Source organism: Pinus tabuliformis, chromosome X, assembly GCF_031772625.1.
Source record: "Pinus tabuliformis cultivar Carrire ecotype Pingquan chromosome X, CPIR1, whole genome shotgun sequence".
In the NCBI taxonomy this organism is placed as follows: domain Eukaryota; kingdom Viridiplantae; phylum Streptophyta; class Pinopsida; order Pinales; family Pinaceae; genus Pinus; species Pinus tabuliformis.
In genome coordinates this window covers 718506543-718534348 of record NC_142308.1, presented here as the reverse complement: position 1 = coordinate 718534348, position 27806 = coordinate 718506543, and positions in this window count along the sequence as shown.

Here is a 27806-nt window from a genome sequence, read left to right as displayed (position 1 = left end):
AGCTCATATGGTACTTTTATCTACGTCTGAAGTCATTCCTTTTATATGAATTGTTATGTCATATATTCTTGCTATTGTTGAATACATGTATGCACTGTAACAGCAAATCTCTATCTCAGTCCACTATTGGATGTTTTGCGATTTGCCTTTTCCTTTAATCATGCATGTAACAATGATATAAATGATAAAGTGTAGTAATTTCACTGTTATCGCTTTGTGTAACTATTTATGCACAACAATCTTGAATAATTTAATATCTATGTTTAGAGACAGAGTCATCTATATGCCTGTCTAAAAGCTCAGATCATCAAACGCTACACTTTAGAGATCGATAAAACCCCGGGGTAGATTATAGTTATTATATTCCTGCTGATAGTTTTAGTTATTTGCTTATCACTAGCATAATCTATAAGTCGCTCATCCATCCCATTTTATCTATTTCTGGGAAACTGGTCCCATTATCCCCAGTTGGAGCCACTATTCCAAACGGAAAAGGAGCTGTACTAAGGTCCGGACCGGGTGGTTTCCCCAATGTTGTTGCAGCGATTTTCGAGGCTTCAACATAATTTGGCGCTAGAAGGAGGGCCATCAACTGTGAATGGCACATAAGTCCAAACCTATAAGCCATTCTAAGAGTAATTCTCCCTCCGAATCCCCTCGGCCTTCCCATTTGCACACTGGTTCGCCAGTATCCAAACAAGGAGAAGGGGAATCAACTACCACTGCTCAAACCCATCATACCCCAGAACAATTAAGTCTTGAATCACCTGAAGTCCAGTCTCTAATCCATAAACTTCAGAGCTTCTCGATTTCACCACAGAAATCTGAGGTATCACAAAGCAGTGCGACTTCGCAGTTCAATCTGACTCATCCTCTCACCAGACTTCAGAGCGAAAAACTCGGTATTGAACCCACTGAGTTCCCTTTACCCAAAAGGAAAAAGGCGAAGAAAATTACTGAAGGATCTGATAGTGAAGAGCTTTCATCCACGTCCTCCATTGCATCTTCCCCTCTGCGAGGTCAACCATCCACTCCCCCATTACAAATTGTCGTTCACCAGGGATTAGAAGCCTCAATATCCCAACCTGTTCACTCCTCATCATTAATCCCTTCCCATACATCTGGAATCCCAACAGTAGTGTCAACCACTGTCGCTATTATAATGGCAGACCCATGGACTAGGCCAGGCGCAGTCAACATGCCTGCACCATTGCATGATCTACCAGATGCTCCTGAAAATTGGCTGCCTAAATTTAACCCAGATGACGGGACCTAGGCTGAAGAACACATTAATAATTTTATGTTAGCAGTTAACTTAAAAGGAGTGACAGAGCAAGATGTTGTTGTAAGACTCTTCCCCTACACCTTACAAGGATCAGCAGGATCCTGGTATTTTTCCTTACCCTCTGGTTCAATTACCAGTTGGAACACATGCCAAGAGCAGTTTCTTACCAAATATGGAGATGATAGGTCCTTAGCTACTTTAATAAACGACCTCTCCAATCTGAGAATAGAGCATAAGGAACCAATAAAGGAGTTTAATGCCAGATTTAATAAACTCCTGAATAAAATCCCTACAGCTTCTAAACCAAGTGAACAAATTCGAAGCGAATGGTATATTACCGCCCTACCTGCCAACATAGCTATTTTTGTGGACAGGGCTGGGAAACCTACCTTAGCTGAAAACATGAGAGAAGCACTTGCTGTTGAAAAGCGCATCAACGCTCTAGAGAAGAAAGCTGCTTTGGAAGATAGAAAAGCTAAAAAAGTCTCATTTAAAGAGGATTCCAAGAAGAAAACCCCAAAGGACCCGTACGACATGGAGGGTTTACAAAAAGTCCTTAAAACGTTGTCTAACGAAATGGTTGAAATAAAGAAGCAGGTGGCCGAAACCTCAAACAAAAGACCATTTAGGAATTTTAAGAAAACTGAAATAAAGCCACCCAATGTTATATCTAACGCAGATTCAGAGCAAGAAGGAGAGGAAGAGGAAACAACCTCACAAACTGATGATGAAGAAGAAGTAGCTGAATGCCATGGAATGTGGGACTTTATACTCCCAAACTCTGATACCGAGAATGAAGAAGAAGCCTTTCCGGTTACTATAAGAAGTAAAAGTACTTCTGAACCTGCCCAGGCAACTTCAAAGAAAAGGAGTGCAGGTGCTACCACAACAAAGGAAAAATTCCCCCCAAAGAAGTCGCCTGTAGTAGTTCCCCAAAACCAGCCTTCAACTTCTAATTCTCCTTCAACATCCAAGACATTAGTGGTATCTGATTCAATGGAATATAACATTGTTGATGACATGAAGAAAACTAAGGCAAACATAACTATGTTTGAGCTTAGTAAATTAAAGCATCAGCAAAAATTACTTCTTAAAGAATTGAATGATGTTCCCTCTACTCCCCTTCCCAGTGCAAAAGCTGCTAATGATTCAGGCCAACCTCCTCCAGGTATGGTTGAAGCTACCGATTCAGTTCTAATCGGAGATAGATCGAACTCTCATACTCCACCCTTCCTGCTGACCTATGAGATTTATAACAGAAACCTGCACAATTGTCTAATTGATTCAGGGGCATCATCCAACATAATGCCAGCTTCAGTTTGCTCTAAACTAAACATTGAATCCCAGAAGTCTGCTATTCATATTGTACAGTTGGACAGGACCAAAGTACAGGTTGTGGGAGAAATTAATTCCGTAACAATCAGGTTGTCTGCCGATCCCAGGATTGTACAGAGGATTGATATCTTAATTGCTGACATACCTGAGTTCTACGGTTTAATTTTGAGCAGAGATTGGTCCGAAAAATTGCATGGGTATATTTCCACAGATTGGTCACATATGTGGCTTCCCTATAAGGGAAAGCCAAATCAAATAAGGATCGATCGAGAGAAGCATATGACCCACACAGTTACTGAATTTGAGCAAGAAAACCAACCTGTAGCGTTCAACAACAACATTTTGGGGAACTATTCATCAGAGTCATTCTTTGGAAACTTTGTTGCCCAACCATCGCCTTTTTCAGTTAATCATTTCACATCTCAGATTGAAAACTTTTCACAAACTGATAAGTCTAGATGTTTTAATGATGCTGAGGAAAATGTAAATATTTTTGTTAATACTCCTTTATTTTGGTCTTTATATTTTGATGGCTCTAAGTCCAGCGAGGGCTCAGGAGCAGGTTGCATTTTGGTTAGTCCACAAGGAGAAAAGACAATGCTGTCTTGTAGGTTAGAATTTGACTGCACTAACAACACAGCCGAATATGAAGCTTTAGTCCAGGGATTATATAAAGCAATCGGCCTTAAAGTGCAATATCTAAAAGTATTCGGCGATTCGGAAATCATTGTCAAACAGGTGAGGAATGCAATTCATTGTATTTCAAGTCACCTCAAGCATTATCAATCGCTAGTACAGGATCTTACCTCACACTTTTCAGCATTTAACATTTCTTCCATTCCTAGGTCACAAAACTCGGCAGCTGACGTACTAGCCAATGTAGCTTCTAAGCTTCTACCTTCTGAAGACTACAGCCTTGATAGATTTTCCGTAGAATTACTTTTTAGGCCTTCAATTCCCGACATTGTCACTAATTGGAGAGTATTTAACCACGATGAAGATATCTTGCAATTTCTAACTTCTGAAAAGTCCTATGACAATCAAATTATTGAGGAAAATGACCATGATCTACAGATGAAAGAAACACCTCAAGAAAATTCAATTCCTAAACCAGTGGTAAAGCTCGAAGATCTTTATGATATCAAAGACAGGTTTAAACCTGTAATTAATGCAAAGCTTCAAAGTTCTACCCTTAGGTTTGAATTGATAAATCTAGGTACTGACCATGTTCCTCAAAACATCAATTTAGGATTAGGACTTTCTTTGGAAGAGAAGGAAGCATTTATTAAACTATTAAGAAAAAACAAACAGGTCTTTGCTTGGAAGTATGATGATTTGAAGACATATGATACATCTATTATACATCATACCATTCCTATGCTTCTTGATCAGAAACCGATTCAGCAAAAGTTAAGAAAAATACATCCAAATTTGGAGAGCCAGATAAAGTCGGAACTTAACAAGCTCTTGAAAGCTAAGATTATTTTTCCAGTCCGACATTCAAACTGGGTCTCTAATATGGTGCCAGTCAGAAAGAAAAATGGCGACATTCGAATTTGTATTGACTTCAGGAACCTGAATAAAGCGAGCTTGAAAGATAACTTCCCATTACCTACTATGGAGAAAATACTCCAATCAGTAGTAGGCTCTGAATTGATGTCCTTTCTTGATGGATTCTCAGGATATAACCAAGTTCTGGTTCATCCTGATGACCAACTTAAAACCACATTCAGAACAAAATGGGGAACATATGCATATCAGAAAATGCCTTTTGGACTCATAAATGCAGGAGCGACATTCCAGAGAGCTATGGATATAGCCTTTAGAGGGTTGATTAATCAAACAGTAGTCGTCTATCTAGACGATATTACTGTATATTCTAAAAAGAGATATAATCATTTGCATGACTTAAATCAAATCTTTCAGCGATGCAAAAGATATGGTATTTCTCTAAACCCAAAGAAGTCTTTCTTCGCTCTTGATCAAGGAAAACTCTTAGGCTTTATTGTATCCAAAGATGGCATTTATATCGATCCTGATCGGATCAAGGAGATTTCTGAAATCCCTTTCCCACACAATAAAAAATCGATGCAGTCATTTTTAGGCCAGATTAATTTTGTTAAACGATTTGTTCCAGATTTTTCTCAAATTGTATTACCACTTCAGACGATGATCAAGAAGAATTCAGTCTTCAAGTGGGGATCAGAACAAAAGCAAGCTTTTGATGTTATCAAGCAATCAATAATCAATGCCCCAACCTTAAATACTCCAAATTTTTCTAATCATTTTACATTGTATACCATTGCGTCCGATCTGTCTTATGCTGCAGTTCTCACGCAGCCAAATGCTCACAATTTAGAAGCACCCATATCATTCTTCAGTTCAAATCTTCAGGGTGCCGAATTAAATTACTCCGATGTAGAAAAACAAGCCTTTGCTGTATTTAAAGCGGTCAAACATTATAGACCCTTTCTTTTAAAAACCCATACAAAAATAATAGTTCCTTTCCCGGCAGTTAGGCAACTATTAATCCAAAAAGAGCTGGGTGAAAAAAGGGCAAATTGGGTCACAGCGCTTCAAGAGTATGACCTAGAAATTAAGCCAGCAAAGATTGTTAGGGGCCAAGGCTTTTGCAGGATATTGGTAGGAGCATCCAACATTCCAGAATCAAGCGATACAGATCAAACTCAAGAAATTAATCAGATAAGTGTTACTGATTCTGGATCTCAATATGCAGATTTAATCTTTTATCTAAAGAATGGTTATGCACCTCCGAATTTGTCTTACAAAAACAAAAGGGCCATTATATTAAAAGCGAAGAATTTTACAATCATTGATGACGTGCTTTTTAGACAGAATTATGATTCTATCTTGTTAAGATGCCTTGAAAAACCTGAAGCTCAAAAGGTTTTGCAGGAGCTACATGACGGACCAGCAGGAGGACATTTCGGAGCTGACACAACAGCTCACAAAATTATTCATGCTGGTTACTATTGGCCTACTTTGTTTAAAGATGCTCACGAGTACGTAAGGAAATGTCTAAATTGTCAAACTGCTAGCGGAAGACAACGTAAATCAGCTTTCCCCTGCAACCAATCAACATTGAATAGCCATTTGAGCAATGGGGATTGGATATCATTGGGGAGATTACTCCAGCATCTTCCAAACAGCATAAGTATATCCTTACTGCTACCGATTACTTTACAAAGTGGGTTGAGGCAATCCCTTTAAAGACAACAAATTCTGAAGCAATCATTGAATTCATAGACCAATTCATTATTACCAGGTTTGGTGTCCCAAATGCTCTTGTTTTTGATAATGCATCTTACTTTTCAGGCAATGCTATGTTTGATTTCGCTATTAAAAGAGGATTTAAGTTAAAATATTCTGCTAATTATTATCCCCAAGGAAATGGTTTAGCAGAATCTACTAATAAGAATCTGATTAAAATCATTAAGCGAACTATCGAACAAAATCAGAGGAATTGGCACAAATCCTTAGTGTTCGCATTATGGGCTGATAGGATAACACAGAAAGCTTCTATTGGAACTTCTCCATTTAATCTTGTCTATGGAAAAGAAGCAATCTTACCCACAAATCTTATTCTTCCTTCTTTAGCCCTAGTGCAGTTTATTGAGGAAACTCCTTCCTCTTCTATTCAGTTTAGACATGACCAGATCCTAAAATTAGAAGAGGAAAGAGAAAAAGCCAAGGTTATCCATGCCAAACATCAGCAAGTCATCAAAGCAGCTTTTGATTTAGTCTCATCCGGTTCAAAACAATTCTAAGTCGGTGATTTAGTTCTGAAATGGGACAAAGCCCATGAAGACAAGGGTAAACACTCCAAGTTCCAGAAGTTGTGGCTTGGACCATTTCAGATCTGTGAGAAGATAGGCCATTCAACCTTTATATTGCAAGATTTATCAGGTTTGAGAGATTCTCTCCCTGTTAATGGCCTTGTCTTGAAGAAATTCTTTCACTGAGGAGGTAACCCCTTCTCCTTTCATTTCAGTAGGATTTTATAGTTTGTAGGATTTTAAGAAATAAGGTTGTGAGATGTCTCCCATTGACCTTTTTCTGTGTTTGAAAAGTTGTCCCCATAGAACGAGAATGAACATTTTCTTTTAAAATGATAGAAATTTTAACCAAAAAGGATAATTTCTAGGAAATTAGATATCTTTGTATTCTGAAATCACAATTCAAATTTTGTCAACTCCTCTCAAAGCATAGAAATATTGTAAACCATTTTCTGTTTTTTAAATTGGTCTCTAAAGGTTATCCATATTAAGATAGGAATCAATCCAATCTCAGCATCTTCAACTCTTACTCTATCATCCATTACTCTTAAGAAGAAGATTGTTCACCCCATTCACTAAAGTTTATGATTATTCAGAGTGTAATTCTAAAATATAAGATATTTAAGATAAGAGGTCTTATTACAAGCCTGCTTACCACGTTCATAGAGAAATAGTTTATCTGACATTACCAATACTGCAAACCAAAACAGGGTAATGGCTTGAAATTACAAGACAAGGGGTCTCATCACGAGCCAGCTTGTTCAGTTAAACTACTATCAGTGAGTGGCATTGTCAACAGCTGGCCACCAAACCAGGACAATGGCTTTTTATCTTATCAATGACAAAGAAGAAAAAGGAAATGAAATAAAAAATATGAAAAAATATTTTGAATTCATTCTGTTAATCACACTCTTAATTGGATGGGACAATGGACAATCACATGGTTAAAAGGTATCCCTGTCGAAACTATAGATGTTTGCTGGCAGCAGAGGCTCTACCTATGACAGATGAGTTTACTATAAAAGGCTGATTTGGAAAGGTATTCTATTTTATCATTACAAACCAATAAAGACCTATTTCAAAGCTTAGAATGTTTTTATTTTCTTAGAAAAGAGGAAGTCAACAAAATAGTTTCATTTTTTTCAGAATATATGGAAATCTAGTTATATTAGAAATTTCCCCATTGATTGAAACTCTATTTTCTGAAAAAGCTTAAATGTTTCTATTTTTTTGAAAGAGATAACTGGTTCTTCCATCGAATCGCCAATTGTTGTGCTCTACAACAACCCCCCATTTCATATCATCTTTACTTATAAATATTAACGTATGAAATGGGTCCCTTTAGAATTTAATTTGGTATCAATGCTATTATAATCCAAAAAAGTCCAATAAATGAATAAATGCACTTTATAAAACTTTTTGGACAAACCCTTAAAAAGAAATCATGTAATGATTTGTCATTACGATAAAGCGATCGCAAGATCGCATATCGCAATGACACATGAATTATAATTAAGCACCCCAAAGCTTTCCGCTGATACGCATTCGGTGATCAACGATATTCCATTTACATGTTATAATGCCCCATGCCAATAGTCCCGACGCGATACACATTCGGCGAATTCGGCGATCGGCGACACGCTACAACAGTTGTGATGTTCCCAAAGACTTGTCCCGATGCGATGCGCAATCGGGAATCGGGTATCGGCGACAATCTCACCCAAGTCTTATTGCGCTCAAATCTTTTCGCCGATGCAATATAGCATTCGGTGATCGGTGATATCCAATACACACCATTAAAGCACACTAATCATACCCCCGATTGCGATCTGATAAAGCGCGGTTTTCAACGAAGAGCTGTTAAGTGATGGGATGGCACAATTCATTTGTAATAAAAGCTTGATCGCTCACGCAATCCTTCATCTATGATCAACCGCCAAAACGTCCATTGCATGCTTAAGTGAATCGTTCACCCAAATAACGATATAATGGGCATTTAAGGAATGACAGATTGAAAACGGCTAATTAATAAGATCATGTCCTAAAATATTTTTACAGATTGTATCCGCGCCCATTTTAAAAGCTAAATCCTTCAGTTACGCATCTATTCACATGTGCTGTATCACTTAAGAGTTTTCCATCGCTATCTCTGTGTATTACGCCCAATTGCCTCTTTGTGCAGAATTCATTCATAGAAGCTAGGCCTGAGAAGATGGGAAAGAAGTCCAAGAAGACTGCAAGTGCTTCCGCAACACCAATTGCAGGACAAGCGGCCGCAAACAAGAAGAAGGGCCTAATATCCGATACTACATGCACGGGGCTCACCAGAGTTACTTGGCAAGGTCTTATAACCTAATTGAAGCTGAGCAACCAGAAAAGACAGTGACAGAAGCTAGCGTGGACTTACTCAAGAAGTCTGATGCAACTCTCAAAGATTTGGCCGACTCTTTCCTTCACAGGATAGCGGCCAGAGAACAAATTCTTCCCTATACAGACGTTGTGCGATGGGCGATTTAAGAAATCCCCATCTTGGACAGAACTTTTAATACCAGAGATGGGGGATTTTCGGATCATTCAAGCCAGATGACCTAAGGCAAATGTATCATTTGCCCGAGCCAGAGAAAATATATAACAAGGCCTTCCTGGAGAAGTTTGCAAGCGAGAATGAGATCGAATCTGAACCTATCAAGGATTGGAGGCAAAATCCCAACAAGCACAAGCACGAATCCTCCGGTAAGTACTCGGTCGATTCTTTGGCTTCTCCTTATTGTTATGCGGGGATTATGATGTGTAGGCTGTGGGGATTGCATGATTCTGCCAACTTTACCATTGAAATGGTTCCTTTAATGGAGGCAGCAGTAAACAGTTGGATTATGGATTGGGCTACTATTCTTTCGGATAAATTAGTAGTAGCTGTTCGTGATTTTAGATCTCAGACTGTTGTTTCAGAAAGGAAAATGCCCCCGTTCTACTATAGTGCATATATCTTAGACACCCTTTGTTTCAATTCCGAATTTCCTGTTCTCGGGTGGAGGTGGACTGCACAGGACCCTTCACCCATTCATATATATCATCAAAAATTGTGGAAGTCTTCTTATAAACACCACCTGTATCAAATCTGTAATGGTTTTATGGTGCCCATTTACTATTCCATTTTTGATAAACCCATTCCAAAAATTTCCTATCAAGCTTCCTTTGATTTACCAGCAGTAGCAAGTTGGTTTGGAGAAGAAAATTTCACCTATATCAGAGTTTTCGGCAGTGAAGCCGACCCACATGTTCTTCCTCTATATGTTCCAGATAAGCTGCTAGCAAGGGAAATTGCATATCAAATCATGGCTGAGAGTACTACACAGACTCTCAAAAGAGAAAAGAAGAAGGGATGGCCATCTTTTCCCTTCAGATGTGGTGTTTATACTCTGCATGATCTTAAACATGCAGAAAAGGAAGCCACGAAGCTTCAGTCTTTAACTCTGGCCACGATCCCAAACAGACCATTCGACCCAAAAAAGACTGCTTACACTGCATTAGAACAGGCCAAATTAACAAGGTTTGAGCATCAGGAAGATATGTTTGATGACCTGTTCGTTGCCTCTGAATCAATAGGTCATGCTAAAGAACTCGCTAGGATGCGATATAATGATGAGGGATTAATTGAGTTCAATAAACTCAGAGAATAGAGGTTGCAAACTTTGCCTCTGGATTTACTGGCAACAACCCCAGCGACATCATCAAGCGGACCTGTTCAGGAGCAGAAGAAGCAACAGGCAGAAAGACAGAGAAAAGAACAGGCAGAGAGGCTAAAGAAAGAACAAGCCGAGAAACAGCAGAGAACACAAATGGAACAAGAAGAGAGAAAGAAGAAAGAACTAGAGGAAAAGCATAAGAGGGAACAAGAAGAGGAACAGAAAAAAGAACTAGAAGATAGGCAGAAAAAGGAACAAGAAGAAAAACAGAGGAGAGAAAAAGAGGAGCAGCAGAGGAAAGAGCAGGAAAAAGAACGGAGCGAGTCCCATGCCGAAAAACATAAACAAACCACCTTTGATCCCGAATTGCTTCAACAGTGGAAGCAATTTGACTTTATTATCAGTGGAAAGGAAGGTTCAAAAGAAATGGACACCTCCAAAACAACTGATACACAAGATGTTACCTCTCCTCAGGTTCTAAGTGGAACCAGCGGCCCACCAAGTTCTAAGGAAGTTGAAGTTATTCCAAAAGACCCCTCTGACCAGATTATTCTACAGATAGAAGATATTCCGCCATTGGATGTTTTCTACAGCCCAAGACATAGGGCAGTTGTAAAGCGATCAAGGAAGAGACGAAGGATTGATCAACCTTCTATCTTCCCAGAACAAACGGTCACGGGTAATGTAGTATGGAAGGAGGAATTGGATCCCTCCGATGACTTAACAAAGCTATCACAGTATGCGGGCGCTTATTCGTTGGCAAAAATTGACAAAGCATCGGAGGTAAGCCTTCTATTGAAGAATAAGGACCAAGAAATCTTTGCGTTACAGGCAGAATTGGTTGAAACAAAGCAAAGGGTAGCACAAGCAGAAGAACAGTTGCTGGCACAACAGTAAGAGAACAATCAGTTGACTCAGCAATTGCAAGCGAAAAGGCAAAGGATTGATCAGGGTGCGATCCATAAACAAAAATAATTGTCGGAGGCGTTGGAAAATTTGAGAGCGGCGAATGAGCAAATGATAAAGACCAAAGATGAGCAAATTGCTCAAATATCATCGCAGCTGGAAAAGATGAAGGGCGCGTCGCAAGTAAAAGAGTTTAAATCAGAGGCATTATTGATAAACAATGCGTTGATAGCTCAGGTCAGACTCTTATGTCAACAGATCGCTCAAGCTGAGCCACTGTGTGAGCTAACTACAGTAATAAATCAGCAGGTAGAAAAGGCCAGGACTGAACTAGATCAAGCGGACGAGGCCATTACTGCATATCTTGACTGGCAAGATACTGATTTGGGAAAAGCAGCAAATTTGACCAGGATCATAGAAACACATAAAGATATACTTTTCATAGAATGGCACACTCAAGTGATGAAAGCAGAAAGGGCGGCTTCAAGATGTAAATCAACCGCCAGCAATCTAGTGGATCTAGTCAATAACACTCTTTACCTGGCCAATATGATTTCTCAATGTACACCGGAAAAGATGACAACTACAAATACATTAGAGCAAACATGCTACCCTGAATTAGAGGAAAAAGGAAGATTAATCGCTGGAGTTAAAAGCTTAACCTCAGACGCATATTGGCTCTTTTTAATCAAGCCACATACACAAAGATCTGCCCTAAAGTGCCTTACAGACGCAATCGGGTGTATAATTCCCGATATCCAAGATGCCACCTACGCTGCACAGCTCAGTTCGCGCCTCAACAAACCTCCGGAAGTTGAGCCAATGCTTGCAATAAATCAACTCAGATTCAAAGGAAATCAGCCGACTTAATGAGTCACCCTCCCACTTGCCAGATCGCCAACCAAAACAGGATCAAGAGTTATTGATACCAGCTTAGTAGGATTTCTGTTTAGTAGATATTTAAATTAGATTAGTATTTATAGACCCTTTCATTGTTTTGGAAAGGGTCGTAAAATTTTGTAACAGACTTAATAGGCTGAAGTTTGCACTACTATGCTTCAGTCGCTATTCTTTTATGAAATTGGACCCGTTGTTCTGAATTTGACATCAAATTTTTTAATGCAATTGTGCACTATTGCCTTTGTTGAGGACGATTTCTGTGTTGGAGGAAGAACTGCTAATAGCGATTGATATTTGGGAATGTCCCGCAGCTCATATGGTAGTTTTATCTACGTTTGAAGTCATTCCTTTTATATGAATTGTTATGTCATATATTCTTGCTATTGTTGAATACATGTATGCGCTGTAACAACAAATCTCTATCTCAGTCCACTATTGGTTGTTTTGCGATTTGCCTTTTCCTTTAATCATGCATGTAACAATGATATAAATGATAAAGTGTAGTAATTTCGCTGTTATCGCTTTGTGTAACTATTTATGCACAGCAATCTTGAATAATTTAATATCTATGTTTAGAGACAGAGTCATCTATATGCCTGTCTAAAAGCTCAGATCATCAAACGCTACACTTTAGAGATCGATAAAACCCCGGGGTAGATTATAGTTATTATATTCCTACCGATAGTTTTAGTTATTTGCTTATCACTAGCATAATCTATAAGTCGCTCATCCATCCCATTTTATCTATTTCTGGGAAACTGGTCCCATTATCCCCAGTCGGAGCCACTATTCCAAACGGAAAAGGAGCTGTACTAAGGTCCGGACCGGGTGGTTTCCCCAATGTTGTTGCAGCGATTTTCGAGGCTTCAACACATTCTTAGTGGGTATAGCCTCAAGCCACTTGGTGAAATAATCAGTGGCTACTATGATCCATTTGTGTTGGCCACTTGAATGTGGGTTGATCTCACCTATAAGTCCAAGACCCACTGCTGGAAGGGACCATTGACATGTTCTGGCTTCAAGGGTAGAGATTTTAGTTGTTGTCTTCATGTAAACCTCTTACACTTGTCACAATCTTTCACAAAAGAAAACACATCAGAGAAAAGAGTAGGCCAATAATACCTAGCCCTCAGGATTTTGTGGGCTGTGGTTTTCCAATAATGATGCCCTCCACAGATTCTAGAATGGAACTGGTGTATGACTTCCATAGCTTGTTCTTTATCTAGACATCTTTAGAGGATTCCTGATGGGTCTTTCCAATAAAGAAGATTTTTATTTATGCAGAATTTGGTTGATCTGAGTTTAATGGCCCTAGCTTGACTTGAGCTAAGCCCTGGAGGGACTTCTAGCTTTTGCAAAAATTGAACTATGCTGGAATACCATTCACAGGTGGCTGGATTTTTAGCCAGAGATTGATTCTGCTTTTGTTATTCTGCTGCTCCCTCTGTCTGCTCATCATCTGAATTTAGACCTATGGAATTTATGTCTAACACGCTGCAATTTTCTTCAGCCATAAGTTTAGCCAAGCCCTGGCCCTTGACAAGCATTGTGGGCTTCACCTCTATGTTAAACTCTATGAATTTTGCAATCCATTTAGCTCTCTTTCCATCAATATGTGGCTAAGTTAATACATCCTTTACTGAGGCTAAAGGTACATATGCAACCACTTTGGAATGCAGAATATAAATTCTGAATTCCTTTAAAGATTTTATGAGAGCATAAGCTTTTTTTTCAATAAGGTCATACCTTAGTTCAACATCCCTTAAAGTTTTGCTGAAATAGGCCACGGGTGCTCTATGCCTTCATCATTTTTCTGCAATAGAACTGCTGCAAGTGTATCATAAGAGGCAAAAGAGAAGATACAAAACTCCTTAGTGTAATCTGGGTTGATTAGAGTGGGAGCTTCCATGATAGCTTGCTTGATGGCTTCAAAAGATCTTCTTGAAGTATCGGTCCATTTTATTTCTGAATCTTTCTTCAGCATGGAAGTGATGTGCTTTACTGACTCTACAAAGTTTGGAATGAACCTCCTTACAAAGTTAATCTTACCCAAGAAGGATTGAATGTCCCTTTTTGACCTTAGGATGGACAATGTCTGAATGGCTTGAACCCTTGTTGGATCAATCTTCACACCTTCAGCAGAAACAATATGTCCCAGAAGTTTTCCTTCTTCTAGAGCAAACTGTGACTTCTTTGGGTTCACTGAAATTCCAAACTGTCTGCACTTTAGGAAGACCTTCTTCAAATGCTGTAAATGGTCTTTGTGACTGCTAGAGAAGACTATTATGTCATCAAGGTAAATAAGGACAAACTTGTCCTTCTCTCCCACAAAGGCTATGTCCATGGCTCTCTGAAAAGTAGCCCCAGCATTCATCAGTCCGAAAGGCATCTTGGAGTACATGAAAGTGCCCCAAGGAGTAGTGAAGGCGGTCTTTTCCTGATCTTCTGGATGTACAGCAACCTGATTGTAACTTGAAAATCCATCTAAGAAAGACATGACTCTGGCCCCTGAAACTCTTTGCAGCAAGTGTTCCATCTTAGGCAGGGGGTAGTTATCCTTTTTAGAGCACTTGTTCAGATTTCTGAAGTGAACACAAAGCCCGATTTCTCCATTTTTCTTTCTTACTACCACAAGGTTTTCTATCCACTTTGAATACCTCAGGGGAACTATGATTTTGGCATCCAAAAGCTTCTTGATCTCTTTCTCAATCAAAGGCAATAAGAGAGGGCTGATAGGTCTTAACTTCTGCTTAAAAGGGGTGGTATTCTTTTCCAGTGGAATCTTATGCTGTATGATGTTTGTATCATAAGTTTTAAGATCACTGTATTCCCAGGCAAAAATATCAACGAATTGCTTCATGAGGGCGCAATACTCGGAATTCTGGGCAGAAGACAAATGAGTGGACAGATTGATGTATTTCAGATGGGTTGGGCTCCCTATATTGTGTTTACGAACAACAGACTCATTTTCTATTTTGGCAGGCTTATAAGGCACATCGTTATCATCGAACAATTTCTCTAGAGGCACCAATCCTTTTGGTATATGATTACTGGGTAGCTGGACAATGCTTCCTCGGCTGATCTCGTTTTTTAACTTGGACTGGTCGCATTCTTCCATGGTTTCATTTTCTTGGTCGATGTGCGTTTCAGCAAATTCCTCAACGACTTGTAAAAACCTGTTAATTTCCTCATCGTCTTCAAAAACTCTCCAATATTTGACATTGTCAGGCAAAGACAGTCTATATTTTACCTGAACTTCATATGTCAATTTAGGAGGCAAAGGAGGAATAAACGTGCTAGCAGACACAGCAAGGGAGTCGGCAAGCTGGTTCTTCATTCTCGGAATATAAGAAATGTTGAAATTATTAAAAGAATCCTTGAGCCTCCATACCTCATCTCTGTATGCTTTCAGCCTTGGATTCTTTGCTTGGAAAGTTTTATTTACCTGTTGAATAATGAGGTGTGCATCTCCAAACACTTTCAGGCCTTTGATGCCCATTTCTTTAGCAATGCTTAAGCTCATAATCAAAGATTCGTACTCTGCTATGTTGTTTGTGACCTGAAAGGCTAATTTGAAAGATAAATGAATGTATTCATGTGTGGGAGACAAAAGGACTACACCTATCCCTGCATCTTCCTTAGAGAAAGCCCCATCAAAGAACATGTCCCAAATCTGTGGGCCTTCTTCCTCAGCGATTTGGAAAACTGGTTTTTAAGTTGCGTGGAGGCCAACTGGGAATCTTCAATATGAAGAATACATGCTCCAAAATTAGTGTCAACAGCATAGATGAGATGATTAGTAGGGTTCTTCTCATCGTTGATGATATAATCCAACTGCGCCTCTCTGTATAATCTCTTGATCTCACCTCCGAAAATTGGGACAGTAGCATAAGGCAGATCATTTTGTAATGATCCACCTAATCTCTTGATCCAACCTCTGGAAAGTAACATGCCAAACTTGGGGGGTACATCTGCTACCACAATATCCATCATCATGCTTTTCATAGGCAGCTGAGACAAAGTGATGGCTAGGTCCTTGATTAATCCTAGACACTTCACTTTTCTAGAGTCAAAAGAGAACAGGTCATGATAAGGCTTGGTGATGTCAAGACCCAACTCATCCATGACAACCTTGGGCATTAGATTATGGCTGGCTCCAGTGTCCAAAAGACAGTTGTGAAGGATTTTATCATGAATATTCAGAGAGACATAGAATGATGGGGAGTTGTCTTCACAATTTTCAATCATTGGGCTGAGAATAACAGCTGGCTTGTCATCTTGCAGATCTACATAGTCAGTGGAGGCTTGGATGGCTTTAGGCTCAAGGGCCTCGAGGATGGATCTTTTGAAGGACTCATTCTTCACTAGTTCAATCAGAGGCATAGGTATTCTTAGCTTCTGAATTTCTGATTGAAAACTAAAAGGAGAAGGAGACTTGTCAAGGCCTCTTACCTCATGAGCTGGAGCTTTGAGGATGATGGGATCAACTACCAGTTTCTTTTGCTTATTAGCTTGTTGTACTGCAAGGACAGTAGCTCTTTGAACAGGAGTCTCCTTGACATTATTCATCTTTGACCTCAGATTATATCTGTGTTGATCTTCAGTTTGCAGAATAGCTTTCCCATCCCATTCTTCGCTGATCTGGTCATTGAATAATGACTTTTCATAGGCAGCTGAGGTCAAAAAGGAAGCATTGCCTTTGTCTTCCAGACAATGGATCTCATCATCTTCTTCAAACTGCTCTTCTTCCATGACTGCATTTTGAAAAGGAGCCTTCACCCTTTGGTCTTCATTGGCATCTTTGTTTCTTTGCAAAATCTGCAACTGCTCATTAGTTCTTCTATATGGATTTGGATTTGGATTTCTAGGAGCAAAGGTATTAGGCACTCTTCCTTTCCCCGGGTGCTGCTCAACCTTTAATTTGGAGATTTCAGAGGCTAATGACTCTATCATTTTGGTCATTTTATCTATCTTAGGATTAGAGGATGATGAAGACTCGCCCCTCTGTCTTCTTCTATCAACATTTCCCTTGAGCTTCTTTGCAGCCATGATGTTTGATTCCACTTCCAAGGCTGCATCCTGCATGTCAGCCAAAGTAGCACATCACCTCTCCCTCAATAGTAGGCAGAAGTCAGAATCAAAAGCACTGGCATAAGTGAGTTTAGCAGAGGTAGTAGTGGGTTTTACTTCAGCTGGTATCTTGTTGTACATACGGTTAAACCTCTTATTAAAATCAGACAATAACTCACCATTTTCCCTCTTTAAGTTCCCAAGATCTGTGTGGTAGTAGAGGAGATCTTTCTTATCCCCCCAATGCTTTAGAAATGCATCATCTAAAGCCTCAATATCAGCTATAGATCTTGGGGTTAGTTCTATGAACCATTTTCTAGCCTCTCCATCTAGGCTTTGGACAAAGACTCTCATCCACACATCATCTTCACTAATGTCCAGATTATCAGCATAGCTATAGAATGACTCAAGATGTTCTTCAGCAGTAACACCTTCAGTCCCAGTGAACTTAGGCCTATATTTCTGATATTCTCCAGTAGGCATGGCATTCAAAGGAGTGGGCAGTATTAGAGGTCCATACCTAGCAACTATGATTCTTTCCATTTTGGTAGGTGCTTGTGGACCTGCCATAGCTGTGGTGGCTAAAAGAGTACTGGAAGTCTGAATGATAGAGGGCTGAGGAGTGATTGATAAGACTAAAGGAGTATGATGGATAGGAGGTGAGGTTTCCTTTGGGCTTAAAGCAAAAGGAGAACCTAAAGAATAAGGAGCTTTATGAATCTCTGAGAGTTTTTCTTCACTGCTAGTATTAGATGCTATACTCTCAACATGTATTTGTTCTATTACGGGCCATTCTTGAAGAGATATAGGATATTGTTTAGGTTTACCTGAACCTGATTCTCCTTTCTGCAAAACCTTTCTTTCTTTGATGATTTTTTCAGGATCAGAAACTGGATCAGCTTGTGACTTCTGAGGATTTCTTTGAGTATGCCTCACAAACTGAGCCAGAACTATGAAGTGGAGTCGCCAAGAGGTTCGGCCTCCAATAGAGTCTCCAGATAGATGATTACAACCAAAAATGTGCCCAGACTTTGTCTATCATCAAAGCTGGATCTCCCAGGGAAGATAAGCTTCAGTTTCCTCTCCCCAACAGCGGTGCCAATTATGTTATCACTCCAGGAAAATCTCCTAGGTTGTAGCTCGGAGATGCCTGGTAACATATAATCTTCAATATTGTTCTCAGAACTATTGGAATGGATGATGGTTTGGATCAAGTCAGATAATCATTTCAGCTCTATTCTCACTCAAGACATGCATGAACACCCTCAACAATACAAGGCTTTAGACCACTAATGCTCAATAATTTATAGATTTAATGGATAGATGGAGAATATTGACTGTACCAGCAGATTACATACATAAACACATATGAATGGCCAGCTACAAGAAGTAAATGAGACTTGCAAATCTAATTTATCAATGCAGAGATAAGATGACAATTATCTGGCATTAGACACAGCAGAAAACCTGAATAACCTATTCAAGTGCAAGCATAGAACAACAGAGAAAATGGACATTGAACATATAATAGCAAAAGAAGCTTATATTTCTAGAATGAAGATGAGAAGCTTGAAGGAATAGAGGAGGAACAATCTCCAGAAGTTGAACCCTTACTACATTTAGTTTTTAGCCTTTATAGGCCTTTTACTATGCTCTTGAGCTTTCAAAGGCTAGGAGTCTTAATCTGTCTGATCTGTCTTGTTAACTGATTGATTCCCTGAATAGGCAAGCATGGCTCGGAGGTTTTCTCCTTCTGACAGAGGAATAACCACCTTTAGGTAGTTTGATGCGCTGTCTGGGAGCTCCCTCGTGCCAGAGATGCTCCATGATCACTTGTTAGTTTTGGATAAGCTGCGTTGTTGATGCCTCATGACAGATTCTGTTTCGGGCTGTGTTGTGTTGTAGATGCCCATGATATTTTTGTTTTGGGCTGGCTGTGTTGGGCGTGCTATGTTGCGCTGTGCCCTTTCAAATGTTAGAAATGCATGATTTCTGTAAATACAGAACAATGCTACCATATTGTTTCTTTTTTAAATAGAAATCATAGGAATATTGAGAAATCTCGCCCCTCTGTGTCCTTTTCGGACTTTAAAGTCCTAAAAAATGGTTTATTCATCCATCAGGTCTGCCCTTGGGGTCGCTATCGCCTGTTGCACTCGGCATGTTCTATGGTTCCCTTTGTATTTCGTTTAAACAATGAAAACACAAAAATACATTGAAAATGGCTCCCTCTGGACTTGAAATAATATGTGATTTCATTTCGAATCCCATCGGGTCTGGGCTTCATCGCTATCACAAGTCACATTCGGCTTATTCCATGGTTCCCTTTGTATTTGGAAATACATGAAAAACACTGAAAAAACATGAAAAAACGGCTTCGGCGGACTTGAAATAATATACAATTTCATTCCGGAAACCCATCGGGTCCGAGTTTCATCGCTATCGCACTGCCCCAAGGTTCCTTTGTATTTTGTTTAAACCATGAAAACACACAAAAATGCATTGAAACTGGGCTTTGGCGGATTTCAAAAATTAATGCAATAGCGTGTACATAACTGTCGGGTCCGGTTATCGGGTCGCACATATACCTGCGCATAGGCCCCACCCCATGGTATAGTGTCGATGCGATTTAGCGATGTGATAAAACGCAATCGCATGTCGCTCTTGCCCGGGGCCTTTACTTAAATCACTAATACCTCGCCGATACCTCGTCAATGCGACCCGCCGATCTGATCATCGGCGATCGCTGATCGGCGGTGTCTTGCACCCAACTTTAAGTTGTCCTCTTTGCTCGGCCGATTGCGATTTGCCACTTAGATCTGGGCCGTTGATCGGCCAGATCTAACGGCTGGTGTTCTTTCACTGTTTAAAGCCTGCGATTTTGGTTTTTTTATGGTTTTCAAGCGTTTTTTCCTCCCGATAGTGTATTTCTACCCTTCCAAGGGCTCTCCTCCTGCGCCAATTTTCACCTTTGGATGATTTTGAGCAAATGCTGAAGATTTCAAGAGCATTTTTGGATCCCTTGGGATGATTTTTAAGCAAATTTGAATACTTTAAGAGCATATATGGATCCAATTTTTGGCCTTTTTTCAACGAGGCTAACAATAACCATCATCACTGATGTAGGCTTCTTCTTCCCTTACAAATTCATCTTTTCCCCACTATCATCCACACACTCAATGGCCTTGTCGAAGTAATCCATTTTGGTTCTCTGAAAGTATGTTCAATCCATACCCAAAAGCATATTATACTATCTCAATGGTAATACAATCAAATGTGTTGTTGTAGGCATGCCATTTAACTCAAATGCACAAGCTCTTACCCAATGGTGAACTCGCTTCTTTGCACTTGTAGCCAATTGTACCAACCAAGATTTTGCATGCACTTCTTTTCTCAAACCACAGTTATCCACCAGGTCTGGATTAATATAACTATAGTTAGATCCAGGATCAATCAAAATAGAAACAACTTGATCACAAAGCTTACCATCCATCTCAACGATCAATTCCTGATGATCCGCCTGCCTGTTTTCCACAGTTACATAGATCCGAGGAATGCTATGACCAACATCACCAACTGTATGAGCCTCCCGAGCACTGTATATATGGGGTCTAGCACTACTCTAATATTGTGGATAATCCCTCTTATGATTATCCTTACCACATATCCAACACTACAATGGTTCCCTACCACCACCTTTAACTTGTTGCTCTCCACGTCCCTTCTCAGTTGTATTGAATCTCTTGTAAGGAACTGCATTTTCTTTCTCACTTGCATATTGAGGTATTCCTCTCTTTGGTGGCCATTTTCCTTTAGCTTTCTAATTTATTTTCAAGTCATGATTGGGCTCAACTTTGCGCTTCGACTACTCATAACAATGCTTCAACTTCAGATAGCCTCCTCCAACGAACTAGGTTCATTGAACTCAATCTAGTCTCTATATAAAACTAGAAATCAACTGATGAATCTCTGAACCTTGGCCTTCTCCTCCCTGAGGTAAGGCACATATCTCAACAGCTCCAAAAATTTGCTAGTATACTCATCATCTGTCATAGAACCCATCCGCAACTCATAAAACTCCTTAGCTTTGTCATCATAGTACCTCTTTGACAAGTACTTCTTCTTGAAGAGCCTTTCAAATGCATGCCAAGTCAAATCCTCCTCATGTATACCTTTGACATTCTTCATGTCTTCCCACCAAATATTCACTTTACCTTTGAGACTGAAAGTGGTTATCTTTGCTTTCATGTTTTCTGAATAATCATGCAATCGGAAGAATTTCTTCATACCAAGCAACCATGCTTCTACATCCTGTGATTTATTCATCTCTCCATCAAAGTTAGGTGGCTTTGCCTTCTTAAACTCATTCGGAAAGTATCCCTTATCACTCCTCTTGTAAGGATGATGACGATGACAATCATGATGTCTATCAGAGCTAGAACTGGAATAGTACTTGTATCGATCACCTCTTCTATCTGGAGTGTTGAACATTATTTCATCTCTGATCGTGTCAGATCTATCTGACTTATGTCTACTAGGAGACCTACTGCCATATGTCCCATTAGTTTTGTCCTCATGTCCATATCTGATCTGAAGTGGTCCATGTCGTTGCAAATCTAACAAACTCTGAAGTAGTGTCACATTCACCTATGCTTGTTTCTTTTGTGCCTACATGATTTTTCCATTGTCTGCTTTGCAAATCCTTATTCCTTCCTTCAGGTTTATCAATGTGTATGTCACGTTAGAAGAGTGCCCAATACCACGTTTCCCATATTATGCATAGGGAGATTCTATGTAGTCTACCACCTGTTAGTGTCAGTATTTGCATACTGCCATCAGTGATCAAAAATCCTCTTTTCATATCATATTAGGGTCCCATTCTGAAATTTTTGTCATTCCACTAGGTCGTCATGCAAAAATTTGGTCACTAAAGGTTGAATTAGGGTTTCCTTTACTCCTTTTAGAAATTTACCCCTTGCTGGCTCATTTCAACCTTGTTGAGTATCCATTGTCCATAAAGTTAATGACATCATGCCATCACATTAGTCATGTCATCTTGAAATTCAGTCCTTCAAGGTCTCATTAGGTATTTTAGGGTTTCTCAAAGTTTCATTAGGTCATTAGGATTTCCAAGGTTCCAATAAAACTCCATTCCATTGCATAAGACCAACAAGTAAAGGATGATAAAATAACCTCTCTTCACCATGTGAAGATGATTTGTAAAGAGAAATGATTATTTCATCATGTAATTTTGAGTTCAAATGTAATATTTTTAATTTTCATTTTGTAATTTTATGTCATTTAAATGTAATAAGTACAAGGTTCCCAAGCTGTTAACTCAGTGTTTCGAAGATGCTAGACCATCAAAAGATCAATTTGTCAAAGAAAATAGTCAAGTGAATGGGTAAAGTTTCAAAGGGTTAAGTGAAGGCCTAAGGGAGGTCATTTCAGCAAGTATGAGGTCATTCCAACTCATAAACATCATGTCTCCATCATTTTTCAAGAAGTCTTTCCAAGGGACAAATAATTTGCCATACATAGGGTCAGTTTTACTTCCAAGTATGTTTCCAACCAAACATAAATGAATTTAAAAAAAGTGAGAGAGGTTTTTGTCCATCATAGGCCAGGGATGAAAAATCGCCTTCCATTTTTACACAGGTGTTATGGTTTTGGAGAAATGTCAAAAATACAGTTGCTACAAGAGAGTTGTTGCACTTCTGGAGTGACCTTGGGAAAATCAATTTTTCTCCTAGATGGAGTGTCCAAATGAATTTCTTGATGAGTCAAATGATAAAAAGGTAGCAAGATATGTCCAGTGAGCTATCATGAGCTCAATTTTGAGTTGAGGAAGACCTCCAAAGGTTTCTTGCAAGATCACACTTCATTTTTTCACCCTCATTCTGCACTTTTTTACCAGTCTTGGGAGAATGAACTTTTGGAGGGTCAAATCAAGTCCATTTAAAAAAAAAAGGAATATTTGGAAACTAGATAGGACAATATTTCCAATGAGCTATCTTGGGCTCAATTTGGACACCGGGAAGGTAGTCAAAATTAACATGCAAGTTTGATGGCACATTTGACACAGAGAGGGCATGTTTGACAAAGAGATGGCGTGTTTGCCTTAAAACTCTGTGCATTTGATAAGGGCGTTGTGCGCCTGTTAAGAGAGGGAGCATTTGACCAGATTGCTACGCCTTTGCCCAAAAACATCCAGAGATCGCGCAAAGAGAACTACATCATCTCCAAGCTTCAAAATGTGCCACCATCATGCTCTGGAAAACAAGTAGCTTGAAATCATATCACTCCTCTCTTCCACAGTTGAATTATATGGTGGTTCATTGTGTTTTGGTGTCCTACTATATTCAACCTAGTAACATTATCTCATTCCTAAATTCCATTTCCTAGCTTCCCACTACCATTCCTACATTTAAAAACTACCCCCTATTACCTCCCTCATATCACACAGCCCCATTTTTCATCTCCTCAATTTCCTCACACTATTCCATACTCTCTACACATACATTCCATTTCATCATCTCCCTAGGGTTTGACTCCAATAACTCATGGCAGAAGAAGAGAACGAAAGTCATAGTGAGGAAGAAAGACAGGAGAGGAGGCTATATAAGAAAGGAGGGAGAATAATTATACATGAGCCAACCAACACCAGAGAACTCATGGCATCTCCAATCACTGTGACAAGCGTTAAACATATGGGCTATTTTGAGTTTTGTGAGAAACTGGAAAGGGTCCAGCATCATCCTGTGTTGACCAGATTATTCATCACCAACCTCCATGATAGTCAGGTAACCATTACTGGTGTCACCTTCACTATATCTCTTGTTGTCATATCAGAAGCCTCTCGAATCCCAAATGTTGGGGAAAACTGGTTTAAACAAGGAGAATTGGATCATTTTTATTATGAGTCATATCTTAAACTAGGGTAAAAGAATGAGAGAAAGAGGATTTTTCCTTTCTCTTACCTCCTAGAGAGATATGTTCCCATGATAAAAATCATCATGAAGTACTTCACATGTGAGGGTAGGTTTTCTAGGCTCTATTCCTATCATATTCTGCTACTCATGCATTTCACAAGAGTCAAAATGCTCAAAATGCCAACTATATTTACTGGGACATTGACAAGATGTCATTCATTGCTCAAAGGAAATATTATGATCATCAAATGTAAAGCATATTTCACCACTCCCTCATCAAGATGATAGTCCTACACCACCTTGATCAGCTTAACATTGCATGGGAAACTTTCATATCCAATCACATTTTCACAGTCCCACCTATTCAGCATGGCCGAGAAGCACCTTCATCTTCTCATCCATCCACCTCCATTCCTCCACCTCAGCCCATACATCATCCATCTTCATCTAATGATTCAACCACACCATCACCTTCATCATCCCCATCTCATGAGCCTATTCATTCACCCGGCATAGATGAAGGCAGTGACCAAGAACACATTGAACATGGTGAGAGAAGCAAACCTAAACGGGTTGGTCTAGGTACCTTGACACATACCTATCAGAGAAGGCATAGGCAAGTGTTTGTCCCACATATTGTGGGAATGGCCTTGCCTTATTCATCGGCAAAGCAAGTACAGAAGGGTAAGGAAAAGGTTATAGAGACAGAAATCCAGCAACAAGAGGAAGACCTCCATGAGACAGAGCATGATTTTCAGTTAGTTGATCCAAATGAACATGATGACAGTGAGATCATAGCCATTGTCATCAAGGAGAAGAATGCACTCATAGGAGGGCTCCAGGTCAACTTGCAAAGGGCCAAATACATTATTTCATACTATGAGCAGGAGAACAAGCAGTTTGAGGTCAAACATGAGCTCATGAAAATTCAGCTCATCAAGGCAAAGAGAGAGGCTAAAAAGGCTAAGGCCTTACTTGATGAGGCATATGGACAATATGGTGAACAACTTGATGAATAGGTGCCAAGGTGAGCATTGCATGATTTGGATTTGGATATGATTTAGGACTAGAGGCCTAAAGACATCTTTGGAGCTAGAAAAGCAAAGGGAGGTAGAACTAGCCAATGAGCTCACCCTAAATGAGCAATTTGCCAAAATGGTAAATGAGAACCGGGAACATTGGCTCGAGAGGGTGAACACCCATCTTGAGGGCCTATTAGACAAGGCCAAAAGGGATATTGATATTCAGAGAAGGATGGCTAAGTACTATGCCATGAGAAACAAAATTGCAAGAGCCAAGCTCAAAAGAGCTCATGCAAAAATTGAAGCCTTGACCAAGCAAGAGGAGAAAAGAAGGCTAGATATTCTTGCCAAGGCATCACTCCATGCCTCAAACATATAATCAGCCATCAACCCACCAATTTTGACAGTTTTCAACAAATTTTTCAAGTTATAATTTTCTGTGTTTTTTAAAGCATTTTCAACACAGTCAAAATGTCAAACGTGCAACACCTAGGGTGTTGCGCTCTTTTTTGAGGCATCTGATGGAAAAAAGGCTAGAATTTTTGGATTCAGAGTGATGAGGACATGCACCCTATGCATTTGGAAGAAAACTGGTCAGCCAAAAAGGTAAAAAACCATCAAAAAACCACATTTCTGCCTCTTTTTTGGCCTGGGCGCTGTGAGTTTACTAGTCTTGGGAGATTGAGATTTTGACAGGGAAAATGACCTCCAAATTGAAAAATGAAGGAATATATGGAAATTATACTCAAAGGGATTTCCAACGAGCTATATTGGAGAAAATTTGGACACCAAGAAGGCACCCAAAAGCAACCTTGAAGTTGGAGGGTGTGTTTGACACTGAGAGGGCGTGTTTGACAGTCTTCTCCAATTTTCACTGTTTCTCTCCAAATTGATTTTCACCTATGGGAAATTGATGTTTTACTGATGTAATTGATAAGGATGATGTAATTATTATGTTTTTTACTGTTATCTAGGGTAAATACATTAGTTAAATGGCCTACATGACTTGTAATGAATCAGTTTGCTTAAGTTAGGGATGAGTCACTTTGACCACCATATACTCTAGCTATTAGTTCAACCTTTCTTGCAACTTATCCTCCTCCCATGGATTCCACCCCTGAGGCTAGGATGAGTTGGTTTGAGGCCTATATTATGTATTTTCTTAGTCATTTTACAGGTTGGACTCTCTTGGATGTTGTAATAGCTTTCAGACTTTGGCATGGAATACATTGGATGAAGTTGTAGCTATTTTGGTGGGATTCGTGTGGCATGGTATTTCGATCTTGTTTCTTCTTTAGTATCATATGTGTGAATGTTTTATTCCTTTCAAGATCCATTTCACTCTAATTATGTTTGATTTTCAAGGTGTAATCAGAATAATTCATCTTTGTATGCTATGTTTTGGGAAAATCATCATAGATTGTTTCATTTCTTCAGTTTAAAAATAATTCATGACCCTCATGCTCTTTTTAGCATCTCACTAGTCTAAACCATCGCATCACTATACTACTAATTTTAAAGTACCTTGCCTACCTTGCCCCATCAGATGTCTGCAATTCTGATTCACTTTGCCCTGACCTAGTTCATTCTCTGACCTAATTCACTAATCCTTGTGACTACCCAACCAAATAAAATCAAACAACCCTCTGCACTTTACATTTAGCCTAAAACCCTAATCTATCTAGCCCTCTTGGCTGTGATCCTTTGGACAGAGCCCTCTCCAGCTTGGTAGGGCTAGTTACCAAGTCAAAAGATTGGTCTGTGGTTACCTTAGCTGCACTCTTCCTCAACCTTGGAGATCCGAAGGAGTGATAACATACTGGCGCCATTGCTAAGGTATGAAAGATTCATTTTCCCTGGGTGTACGACATACTTTAGATCTAATTGTTGATGGTGAACAACAATTGGACACATAGGAAGGTTGTACCATTCATCTGGCGACTCCATTGACTGAAAGATGCAGAAAATCAACACTTCATGGCGACTCCACTGCATTAAGATTGGTAGCTTGAAGAACTTTCAAGATGGGATCCATTGCAAGAAGGTATGCTCCATTGGAAAGAGATCACATTCCAGGTTTCTCAAATAAAATGCCTAAGGTAAATTGGCAAAGAAATTTTCCTATGTTCAAAGATGTGAAAGGTTATGATGTTGCTCTTCATCTGGTAAGATTTCACATGTATGTGCGTAGATTTAAGATTGATTTTCCTAAAGACTGCTTGATGAAGATATTCATGGCCACTTTGGAAGGTGAAGCCCAATCTTGGTATGAAAGTTTGTCGGTTGCTTGTATTTATTGTTTAAAGGAGTTTCATACCATGTTATTTGAAAGGTATAAAGAATCTTGTCCATCCTTAATATTAGTTCAGAACTGTTGTAAACATGTTGATAGTTTTATTGAAAATATTGAGAATGTTTATGGAGATGATGAATTCATGGACGATGAGATCATGGAAGCCCTGTATGAAAATCCATTTCAGCAGCATAAAGAAAGCTTAGAGGATACTTGTCAAGATGCTCAGGAAAGTTTGCAGCAGGCTGAAGATCTTTGTACAGTTGAAAATGATGGAAGACAAGGTCTTATTTCAGATCTTCTTGCAGCAGAAGATGGTATGAAGGAAAATCAAGTTCCAATTTCAGATTGTGATAAGGTCAAGTTGGCTATTCCAGATCTAGATTCAGATTGTGATGATGAAGAGTATGTTTTTCTGGATCCCATGAAGGAGAGCTCTATTGTTGAGATCACCTTGAATGAAGAAAACGAAGTTATCGACCCAAGTGTTCTCACCCCATCAGAACAAAGTCTTCAGAAGGAGGTAATCCAGTCCCTTTATGAAAAACGAGATGAGATCTTTGCTCAAGTAAGTGAAAAA